Here is a 9,733-nt window from a genome sequence, read left to right as displayed (position 1 = left end):
GAGTGCAACCACAAGGGAGAAATAAGGGTCATGTGTCATATATGCATAGCCAAAGTATGGAAGATTTATGACTTAGTGAATATGTAGATATGCTAGTGTTCTTGACCAAACCGTGGAAGCTGTCCTTGAGTGTGTCTGAGGTTTTACAGTTTAAAAAAAAAATACTTCAAAGCGAGAAAAAGACAAACAATTATACACACACAGTCTTGGAACACTTGGGCAGTGTTCTCTGCAATCGCAAAAATAATGACTGCTCATCCTAGTCTCTTGGGGGGGAAATTTCCATATTTTTGCTTTCGAGGCACTTTCAAAGCCATTTACTGCCATAATTCATACACCGCTGGATTAAGAACCATATGCCTCTTAAAATCAGCAAGAGGCTATGTAGCGGATTTGCTGATTTAAGGAAAAGGAAAAAATAAAAATAAAATAGGCAGATTGAGACCTACTTTTACTTCAAAGGATATAATAATACCAGTTTGTAAGTCCACTCATTAAGAAACAGTTCTAAATTAATTGGATAGGGTGACAACAAAAAATATCAAACTCCAGTATGGTGACCACTGCATTTCTATGCTTACTGTAGTATCTTTTGGTCAACAGTTATCTGTAATTGTTGGCTGTACATTCAACACAAGTTGTATCCAGAGGCTTAAGCAGTGCTTGTGGATCAGGAGAGCAACATTTCATCTGCAAAACAGACATTGTTCTGTCAGAAATAAGGGATGGTCCTGTGACGTTAACTGTGAGTGATCACAGTTTGCTACATTAGATTACAGCTTGATGCTAATTCACTGTACTTTTCAGCAGAACATGGCACTGATTTCACTGTTTTGCAGTAAAACACCTTTCATTGGTGTTATTACTACCAGCATGTCTTTTGGATTATCTTGTCCGTTGTCTGGAAATTCATGTCTTTTGGATCTGTGCTGGCTTCTCTATAGTGCAGCTCATGAACGTCCCCAGAATCCAGTATATCTCACACATCTCTATATCTATACGTACTGTCTCTGTGATCACAAAGAAAACTTTTCAAATAACAAGCTCTTCATCTATGAGCAGCATGTGAATGATGGCAAAAGTGACTGCCTGAGTCTGCAGACAGCCTGAAAAAATAGCTTCAAAAGGGTTATGGAAAGGTCACTGATGAACTTCAAAACATACTTAATAGTTGCAGCAGATGTATAGCCCATATAGTCATAATCCCTGTATGTGGCAAGGAGATGGGGAGAGGTGCATTGGCATAATTGGCAACTGCCAGAACCAGTAAAATATTCAGATTTTTCAACCAAATTTGAAATTATTCCTAATCTTTTCTGCAAAGGGAGATAAAAAGAAAATTTACTCCTTCATCATCTCGATTGCTTTTTCTATTTAAAACCAACTGGCAGTATGATAACACCGTTCCCAGCAGATAACATGATATTAAACCAAAATCAGCATCAATACAAAGAACAGGGATGCAGATACAGTATTTGTATCTTCTTGGCTAAATTGAAGTTATTAACTTTTCATAAATTTGTTGATGATTTTTCTGTAACAAGTTTTTTTTTCTCTTTGTTTCTTTGCTGCACCGAAGCACTATTAAAGACAGTTTTGCTTCTGCTTAACTTAGACTTCAGTTGCATTAAAATAGACTCTGATCATAGAATCATAGAATGGTTTGGGTTGGAAGGGACCTTAAAGATCATTGAGTTCCAATGCCCCTGCCACAGGGAGGGACACCTCCCACCAGACCAGATTGCTCAAAGCCTCATCCAGCCTTCTTCCTGATAATGTAAATCTCATCTCTTCCACTTTGAAGCCATTATCCCTTGTCCTATTGCTTCATGCCCTTGTAATAAGTCCCTCTCCAGCTTTCTTGTAGGCCCCCTTCAGATACTGTAAAGCTGCTATAAGGTCTCCCTGGAGCCTTCTCTTCTCCAGGCTGAACAACCCGAACATTCTCAGCCTGTCCTCATAGGAGAGGTGCTCCAGCCTTCTGATCATCTTCATGGCCCTCTTCTGGACCTGCGCCATCACTCCAGTAAGGACCACTGTTCAGTCCACTGTTGGTTTTTGGGACAACACAGCAACTCGTTTCACACAGTATTTTCTAGAAAGAACCTTGTTTATATCCCTCTTTAGTTTTAGTGCCTGGGTAACAGCTCTTGGGGAACATTTGCTAGAAGTTACATTGATTTCTCATTTCTCATAAGGTCCCAGCTGGAGCCTTTCATCCTATTTGGGGCAAGGTAATTCAGGGAAGATTTGAATCAGTTGGATACAGTTTAGAGAAGTATAATCAGAACCCAATAAAATCTATCCCACAAAGATTAAAAGAAACGGGTTACTGAGCCTGTGACACTTATGTCTGGAAGGGAGTGATTGCTCTTTTCACGTATGCAGAAGTCTGCTCTCCTTGTCTGTGGTGGACAAAGAAATGGAAACTAGCATCATTCAGACAGGATTTAAAAAAAGCCTTCCTTGTCAGGGAGGTTATAGCATCACTGGAGTAGGTTGTTGGAGTCTCTTTCACTGTGTCCTGCTTGGAACTGGGTAGACAAACATCTGGTAGAAAGGATGCAATTTGCTTACAAAGGGAAAATGGCCTTTATGTCTCTTGACCCCTTCCCACCATACGATTCTGTATATCTCCATGCAGTTCCCAAACGTGCCATTCTTATGTTATATTATTTTATTCCTGCTAAGAGTTTATATGAATGAGAATTTCCTACTTTCTCTCCTCTTCCTGGAAAGACGCTATCAATAGGTGGAGAATCTCATTATAAAATACTTGGTTTGAGAAAAGGCTGTTTGTTTCCTGGGAATTCTGTAGGGGCCAACAAGTTCAAAAGCATCTAGAAAAGAAAGATCCCAGGGATCTGGGAGGCAGGACTTGACTGCTGTGAATATATATCATGTCCCAACAGAGATTGATAAGTGTTGGTATGTGACATGGAGCTCTAGGTGTTTACAGAGCAAGCTACAGTTCCCTGGAACAAACTGCATTTTTTTTATTTTATTCCTGGACCAACAGAAGACCATGGCATGATTGTGTCCTAAACACTCTGTTTTCTTCTGTTTCAGCCCTTCAGAAATGAATACAAGAGGGTCAAAGCGTGTTGCATTTCAGTGTGTTTGAGCCTTGCTCTACAAATGTATTTGCTGAGAGAATTTAGCTTAGAAAATTAAACCTTTTGTTTTTTTAATGAAGAGGGGTAGCTACTTTTCGTGCTTTGAAGGGGTTTGTAAACCTCTACATCTGCTTCTAAGGGAGGGCTTCTGCTCTGTTGATACAGGTGAATCCTGAATGGGACTGAAATGGGACTCAGACCCAATGGTGCTATTCATTTTTTGTCATTCATGTCTTCTTTTGAGGCTTTAAAAGCTTTCGCACAGAAACCTGATCTAAACCTCCAGTTGCCTCCCTACCCCTCAACAGACAGGTAGAAAGTCTGAGGATATTGATTGAATAAGCCCCCCAAATATATGCCTTGGAATTCACTTTTTACTCCTGTTTGAAAGAGCAAACAATCACATGCCTGCAATAATGTAAATTTTACTTTCATTATGACCATACACCCACAAGCTAATTACATTTCAGACACAAAGCCTGTCAACTTTCCTGCTCTGTGGTGATAAAGGAACCTGCTGGGTAAAATAGCCACCACTCATGTGTTATTTCAGGAAATATCTCGCTGACTGTGGGAGAGAGTTCTTGTTTTTGTATTGAAGTAAAGAAACAAAACAGGAGAACTCTGCTAGATTTATAGTAAATATAAGTGGCTATAATGATCAATATGATTGGACAACACCGTTTAAAATTAATCATAGTCTTTGTTTAAGGAACCTCTCTGGTTTTGCCTTGCATGTTCTTTTTCATATTTATTGAGAATACTGACTGAAATTGAGACCCTTTCCACTGGGATTTAAGGTAGCATGTTTTCCTTTGCAGGCAGGGTGGGCTGGAGCTATTCCAGAGGAGTGCTGCAAAAGTGGCTTAATTTCCTTCCAACTATTTGTTACTGCTGATGTCCTAGAGGTTATCACCTGAACCAACTTAACCAGCTGAGGAGAAAAAAACATTCAATCAGTCCTTCTGCATTTTAGTGCTCGTGTAGCCAACTTAGTTTGGAGATCTGTTTTAACTAAGCCATCTGATTTTATTTTTCCTCTCTTTTTTTTTTTTTTCCTAGTTAAGCAAACGAAAACACTCAGGGATTTGGATTTGCCAGCTGAAATGTGAAGGTGGCAACTTACAGCAGAGGGGTGGTGAACAGCCAAAGAAACCAGGGGTGAAGGCAGCATCTCTCACTGCATGGCCCTTTCCATAATACGCTTCTGGGTGGAACATAAAGGCGCTTCCAGAGGTAGGTTTAGAGGCCCAGCTGACAGGTGCTAACTTGCTTAGCTGCTGTGCCTTGATTGCATTTGATTGTGTGCCCATAACCTGAGCAGATTCCAGAAAGGAGTCATATTCTACTTATGGCGAGTTCTTTCTGCAATACATCATGCTTTTGGTGTGTAGCTTGGCCTTGGTGCAGTACTCGGGGGAAGAATTGAACTAAAATGAGTGTGAATGAGGTTTTGAGGGGAGCTGTTGCTTTCTTACCTGACCTGGGCCATGTGATGGTTGTTTTGTTTGCTTTTAGTTTTGAGCTGTGATTTGGAGGAGGTATCCACCCCTTGAGGCATAGCTTTTTCTCCCTCTATACCTGGGCAGGGGGCTGAGGAGCTACAGATATGTCTTGGTGTGTTCACTGAAATGGGTGAAATAGCAGTGCTGTGGGGAAAGGCTGGGAAATGAGAGTGAATGGGAGGAGAGGGGTGATGAATTTTTATTTAATTGCCTCCAGTAAACAAACACTAGCTTCTTAGGAGGGTGCCCTTTCTACTCAAAGATAAGCTGATGTGAATTACTCTTTCTGAACAGCTGTCACATCACAAGTTACTAAAGAACACATCATTCTTATTCAGTTTAGCAGCACTAAGCATGATATAAGGGAGGTTGAACTTGGCTCCCTTATTCAGTTTAGCAGCACTAAGCATGATATAAGACCAGGGAGGTTGAACTTGGCTCTGATTGTTGAACATTAAACCTTTGTTGATAGTTTCAAATCTTCACCAGATTTCATCACACTGCTGATAACCTGATATCCAATAACTTCAACTTCATAAAGGCTGTGTTGGTAGAATAACAGTACAAATGCACAAGGGTGTGGCTTTTCAGTTACTTGGGTATCTCACTTAGTAGAATAGGAACTGATGTTCAGTACCCACATGAATCTGGTCCATAATATGTAGCAGTGTAAAGTATGTGTCCAGATGTTTAATAGACTCTGTTGTGGTGAATGGTATTTGGGTACTTGTCTGGAATTACAGCTGTGTGAATTACTACTTCATGCTTTTGGTCTGAAACTAATGAAAAGAGTGTGATGTGCATCCCTGCTCAGAGCCCTCAAAGCCTGTGCACAACCTGTATCCCCCATAAGACCTCAGTCTCGCATGAAGATACATGCGAAAAGCCATACATTGGCTTTTTGCAGGGTTTTTTCCATGAAAATGGTCACCCTAAAAGGTCTCCATTGCAGTGATACGAACATATGGACAGGCACTTGTCAATCTCCTAACCTTTACACTTTGAAATATCCACTGGAAAGTAATAGTGCATGATGTCTAGGACATGGTGATTCAGACTCTCTGCTTTCTGATTAATGTGCTACTACCTTCTTCAGTGGAATAACATGCATTTATGCTAGTGAGAATCTGTCCCAAAGACTAAGGAAGTAGGGATGTAAAATAAAGTTTTACTCTAATGTTATTAAATAGCTTTGTCCTTGGAAAAGAGCAGAAATACTCTCTTTATCTATGAAATGAGCCTGAAAGTTTAGGTAAATATATAAGTATCCTGTTAAGTACTGCTTGGTTGAACACTTTTTTCATTAAATAGTTGTTCTTCTGAAAATACTTGGTATTTTGAGAGGACATGGTGGAAATGGTGAGGACATGGTGGCTTAAAAAAGCCCTAATAGTGCAAAGTAATTTTTTCCATACATTTTCATGAGTATTTTTTATTATGCATTGCACACATCCTAAATACATAATTACATGCTGTCTTGGCCAATGGAGTAAATAATACGTATTTTTTTTTAAAAAAAGAATGAATATTTAACGAATGGAGTGCAATGGCTTCAATGTGGGGAACTGAATATGGGTTTTAAAAACCTGCCTAATTATGCACTTAACCAAGACATGAGGACAGTTCCTCTAGAGCCATTCTGGCCTGTCAAGTAAATAATATGCATTTTACAAAACCAGCTAATTATGGATTTACCCGTGGGACTGTAAAAGATCTGAAGATGCAGGTAAGTAATATGCACTTTATAGCTAACCATGCATGGGGAATTTAATTTAATTAAAAATGTGGTAGGTAAAAAAAGGAGTAGTAAATAATGCCTATAATCTCTCAAAATCCAGGAAATTCAAGTTAAGTTAGCTCCCGTGCCATCTTGAAAAGTCAATATACCAGTGAGAAATATCCAAGAGAGGGATTCATGTGGGTGGAAGTACTTCCATTGAAGGAGATTGCTTTGTTTTCCTGGAGCTCTCTGTGGCTTGAAGGATCTCCTCTGTCTGTCAGGATTGCAGGCCTGGGGCTCCTTTTTAAGATTATGTTCTGGGTTCAGGGGTGCAATGTGCCCAACGTCTGCCCTTGGTCACACTTGTGCATTTTTCCCAGAGATCTGTAAATTAGACTGGCTACAGGAAAAAAAAAAAAAGAATGGAAGTCTTCGTTTGTATTTGTTTTTATTAATATGCATATGCTAAGGCTCTGGAGGAATTTTTGGACTTGCTTAGGGGGTATGAAGATGACTTGCTGCAAGCTGACGTTGTGCTCTTTCTTAACCCCTAGAAAAGAAGCACTAAGGTTTGAACATTCCATCATGTATCTCTTTTTGAATCACGTTGTACTGAAAAGAAGGCAAAACATGGCATCAAGACTTTTAAAGAGTTGAATATGAAAAACATTCTGAGCTTAATCCTGAAAAGTACCAAGAACATTGTGCATATTGTAGTGCGTCACTAACCTTGTGTATACATGACTGCATGAAAATTCATGCCTGAGGAAGACTGGCAGACTACCTTACCATTTATGGAAACAAGTAAATCCAAATCTCAGGTGAAAGTATGATTGGGAGTGTTAACCAGGGTGAATGAGTAGTGCAAGTGTTTGTACGTACACACGCTTAGATGTACTAAACCAGTCATTTCTTCACCGGAGGCTTTAACAGGTGGTTCCGAAAGACTGCACATTTCCTTAAGAAGCAGCCACTCAATAATAAAACAGTAAACAGTTAGTTAATCGTGACAAATCCTTGCCACTCCTCAAACAGTACACAAAGCAAATTTTTTTGTTTGTTTTTTTGAGTCTTCCCCTTTTTTTCTAAAGTCTGAGAAATGAAGTTGGGACAGCTAAAGTGTAACAGTACCCACTCACTGATTGCTGGGTGATACACAAATACATTATCTGACATTTTCCCCCAGTTTTATACACCAAAGTTGTGTTCTGAATATAAATTCCTGCAAGCAATTGAGATCACAAGTATGAAATCTGAAACTGCTGGTTCTATGATGATAAAGGGACATGCTCTTTAAAAGAACCCATTTTTGCTGCAAGCAATGAACATGGTATGTGGAAAAAGACCTAGATTTGAAGTAGAGTTTGAAATGCTGCAGGGATTGCATTACATCCTTCTAACACTCTTCTTCCTTGGTCAGATAGAAGCTTTTTTTTCGTTGTTTATGTGTTTACTTTGAGAATGTTAGATTGAAATACTTCTATTAACCCTCTTCTTGTTGGCTCCCTTTCTTCCCTCAGCTTTCCCCATCACCCAAGTCCCAGCATTTACTGAATATAGTGGTTCTGTTTGGGATCTGAATAACTGTATTGTTTAGCCCCAAAACCAACATCTCCATCTTTTTCTCTTTCCTTAAAAGTACACTATTTTTTTAAAATGCAAAGTGGATTTGCAGTATTCGATTACTTACTGAAACCAGATACAGAAATTTATTATTAGGAAATCAAGTTTCATGCTAGGAGAGATTGGAGCACAGCCAAATTAACAACCTGATTTGTATTTTAACTGAATTACAGTCTCACTATTCTGCTTATATTTCTTGCAAAAAAAAAACCCAATAGAGGTGATCACTGCAAAAAAAACCCCAAACCCACAATTGATGTTTATTGCTTAGAAATAGCTGGATTTTCTTCAGGTGCTTTGGAAAGCAGAGGAGTGAAATGAGCTAGTGGCAAGCTGTGAGGGCTTCAGGACCAAATACTGCAAACAAAACTCACCTGGAGCTTTTGAGGAGTGAAAGATCAAGACTGCAGTGAACAATTTCTTGCCAGCAATTGCCTTGACCGTTGGGTCACTGTTGGAAAAATAATATGATAATCTTTACATTAACTTCAGTAGTTTTCTTTGTGCCAATTGCTCCTATTGTTGCTATGCTCAGCTAAGCTGGCATGACAGGAGGTGTATTACTGGACTGCTTAAGAGAAGACTTGCTTGAGTTCTCAAGCAAGGTGAATAGGACTTGGAGAATCTGACAAAAATGTTTTATCTGAGCTGTTCTCTTAATTAAATTAGTCCCATTCCAATAGCCAGCTGAATAGTGATGTCAAGGAGGAGACAGCCACCTTACGAAACCTCTCCTGTAAAACTTACTGTATTTTTAGATTCTTGGATTCTTTCAGTGCCATCTGTAGTGCACACATCACATTCTTCACCATGCCATTACCTTACAGAAGTAGATGAAGAATAAGAAATTATTTTATCTAGGTCAGAAAGGGAATATGCTGAAAAAACTCCTTTGTGAAGGGAGAAATCAAGCCATTGCACAACTGTAGGGAACACAAGATGCATTAATTTAGATATTCTTTTAATATTAACGATTTTAGTAGCAGAATGTCTGGATCATGTATCAACCGATGCTTATGTTATTGCTGGTTTAAAAAAAAAAATCTTGCCTCAGCTTTAAACAATTTAAAAAACATTTTTCATTCCTTGCTTCTCTGATGCCTGATGGCCAAATCCTGCTCCCTCTGTCTGCCGGGGAGTTCTTCAAGAATTGGTATTGCTGCTTGATTAAGACCCACAGGATTTGGCCCTGAGAACCTTAGGATGTGTGTGTGAAGGTTTCCCGGGTCTAAGCGAGGAATTTGTGGTGTTTTTTTCTTTAGCTTTCTTCCTAAGTACACCAAGAATTCAGAGGGAATCAGAATAAAATTTCTGTGGAATTTTCTTGAAGCAGAGGGGAGAGTTGTGCTTGCACAGGGCTTGACAGCTCTTGACAGTGCTGCAGAAAATGCAAACATGCTGCAGAGTAGCCGGGCTGTGTACCATAGAGTGTGAGTGCCCTCTGCTGCTCCTGGACACGCTGTACAGGCCACAAAAGCTCGCTTTTGTTTTATTATTTTTAACAAAGGTAAAACCACCGAAAGAAAGGTCTTTATCCTTGTGATGCACAGTGAATGAGTACCGGTTGCACCAGACCTTTGTAAGGAACCGGCCGTATTCTAAGCTTAGTTAGAGTTAGTGGTGTCAGAAGTCAGTGGGATTTACTGAATTGACACCTACTGTAAGTATCATAATATTTTTATGAACATTTTGACTGGTGAGTAATTTCCAGCTCTGTGAATAATTCCAGTATCTATATATGAATAAAGTTAAATGCTTTGAAGTTCTTA

The 9,733-nt window shown here is 39.4% G+C and overlaps 1 long non-coding RNA gene across 1 annotated transcript in view; it reads left to right on the top strand.

Annotated features, from left to right (window-relative positions):
- Positions 1-4,232: 4,232 nt before the first annotated feature.
- The window catches only part of LOC106902675, a 145,681-nt gene continuing 140,180 nt past the window's right edge, over positions 4,233-9,733 (top strand). Inside the window, exon 1 of the long non-coding RNA XR_001414558.1 lies at positions 4,233-4,352. This is a non-coding gene — a long non-coding RNA (uncharacterized LOC106902675). The remainder of the gene's footprint in view (positions 4,353-9,733) is intronic.

Source organism: Calidris pugnax, unplaced genomic scaffold (assembly GCF_001431845.1).
Source record: "Calidris pugnax isolate Ruff unplaced genomic scaffold, ASM143184v1 scaffold31, whole genome shotgun sequence".
NCBI lineage: Eukaryota > Metazoa > Chordata > Aves > Charadriiformes > Scolopacidae > Calidris > Calidris pugnax.
This window is presented reverse-complemented; position numbering and strand designations above follow the sequence as displayed.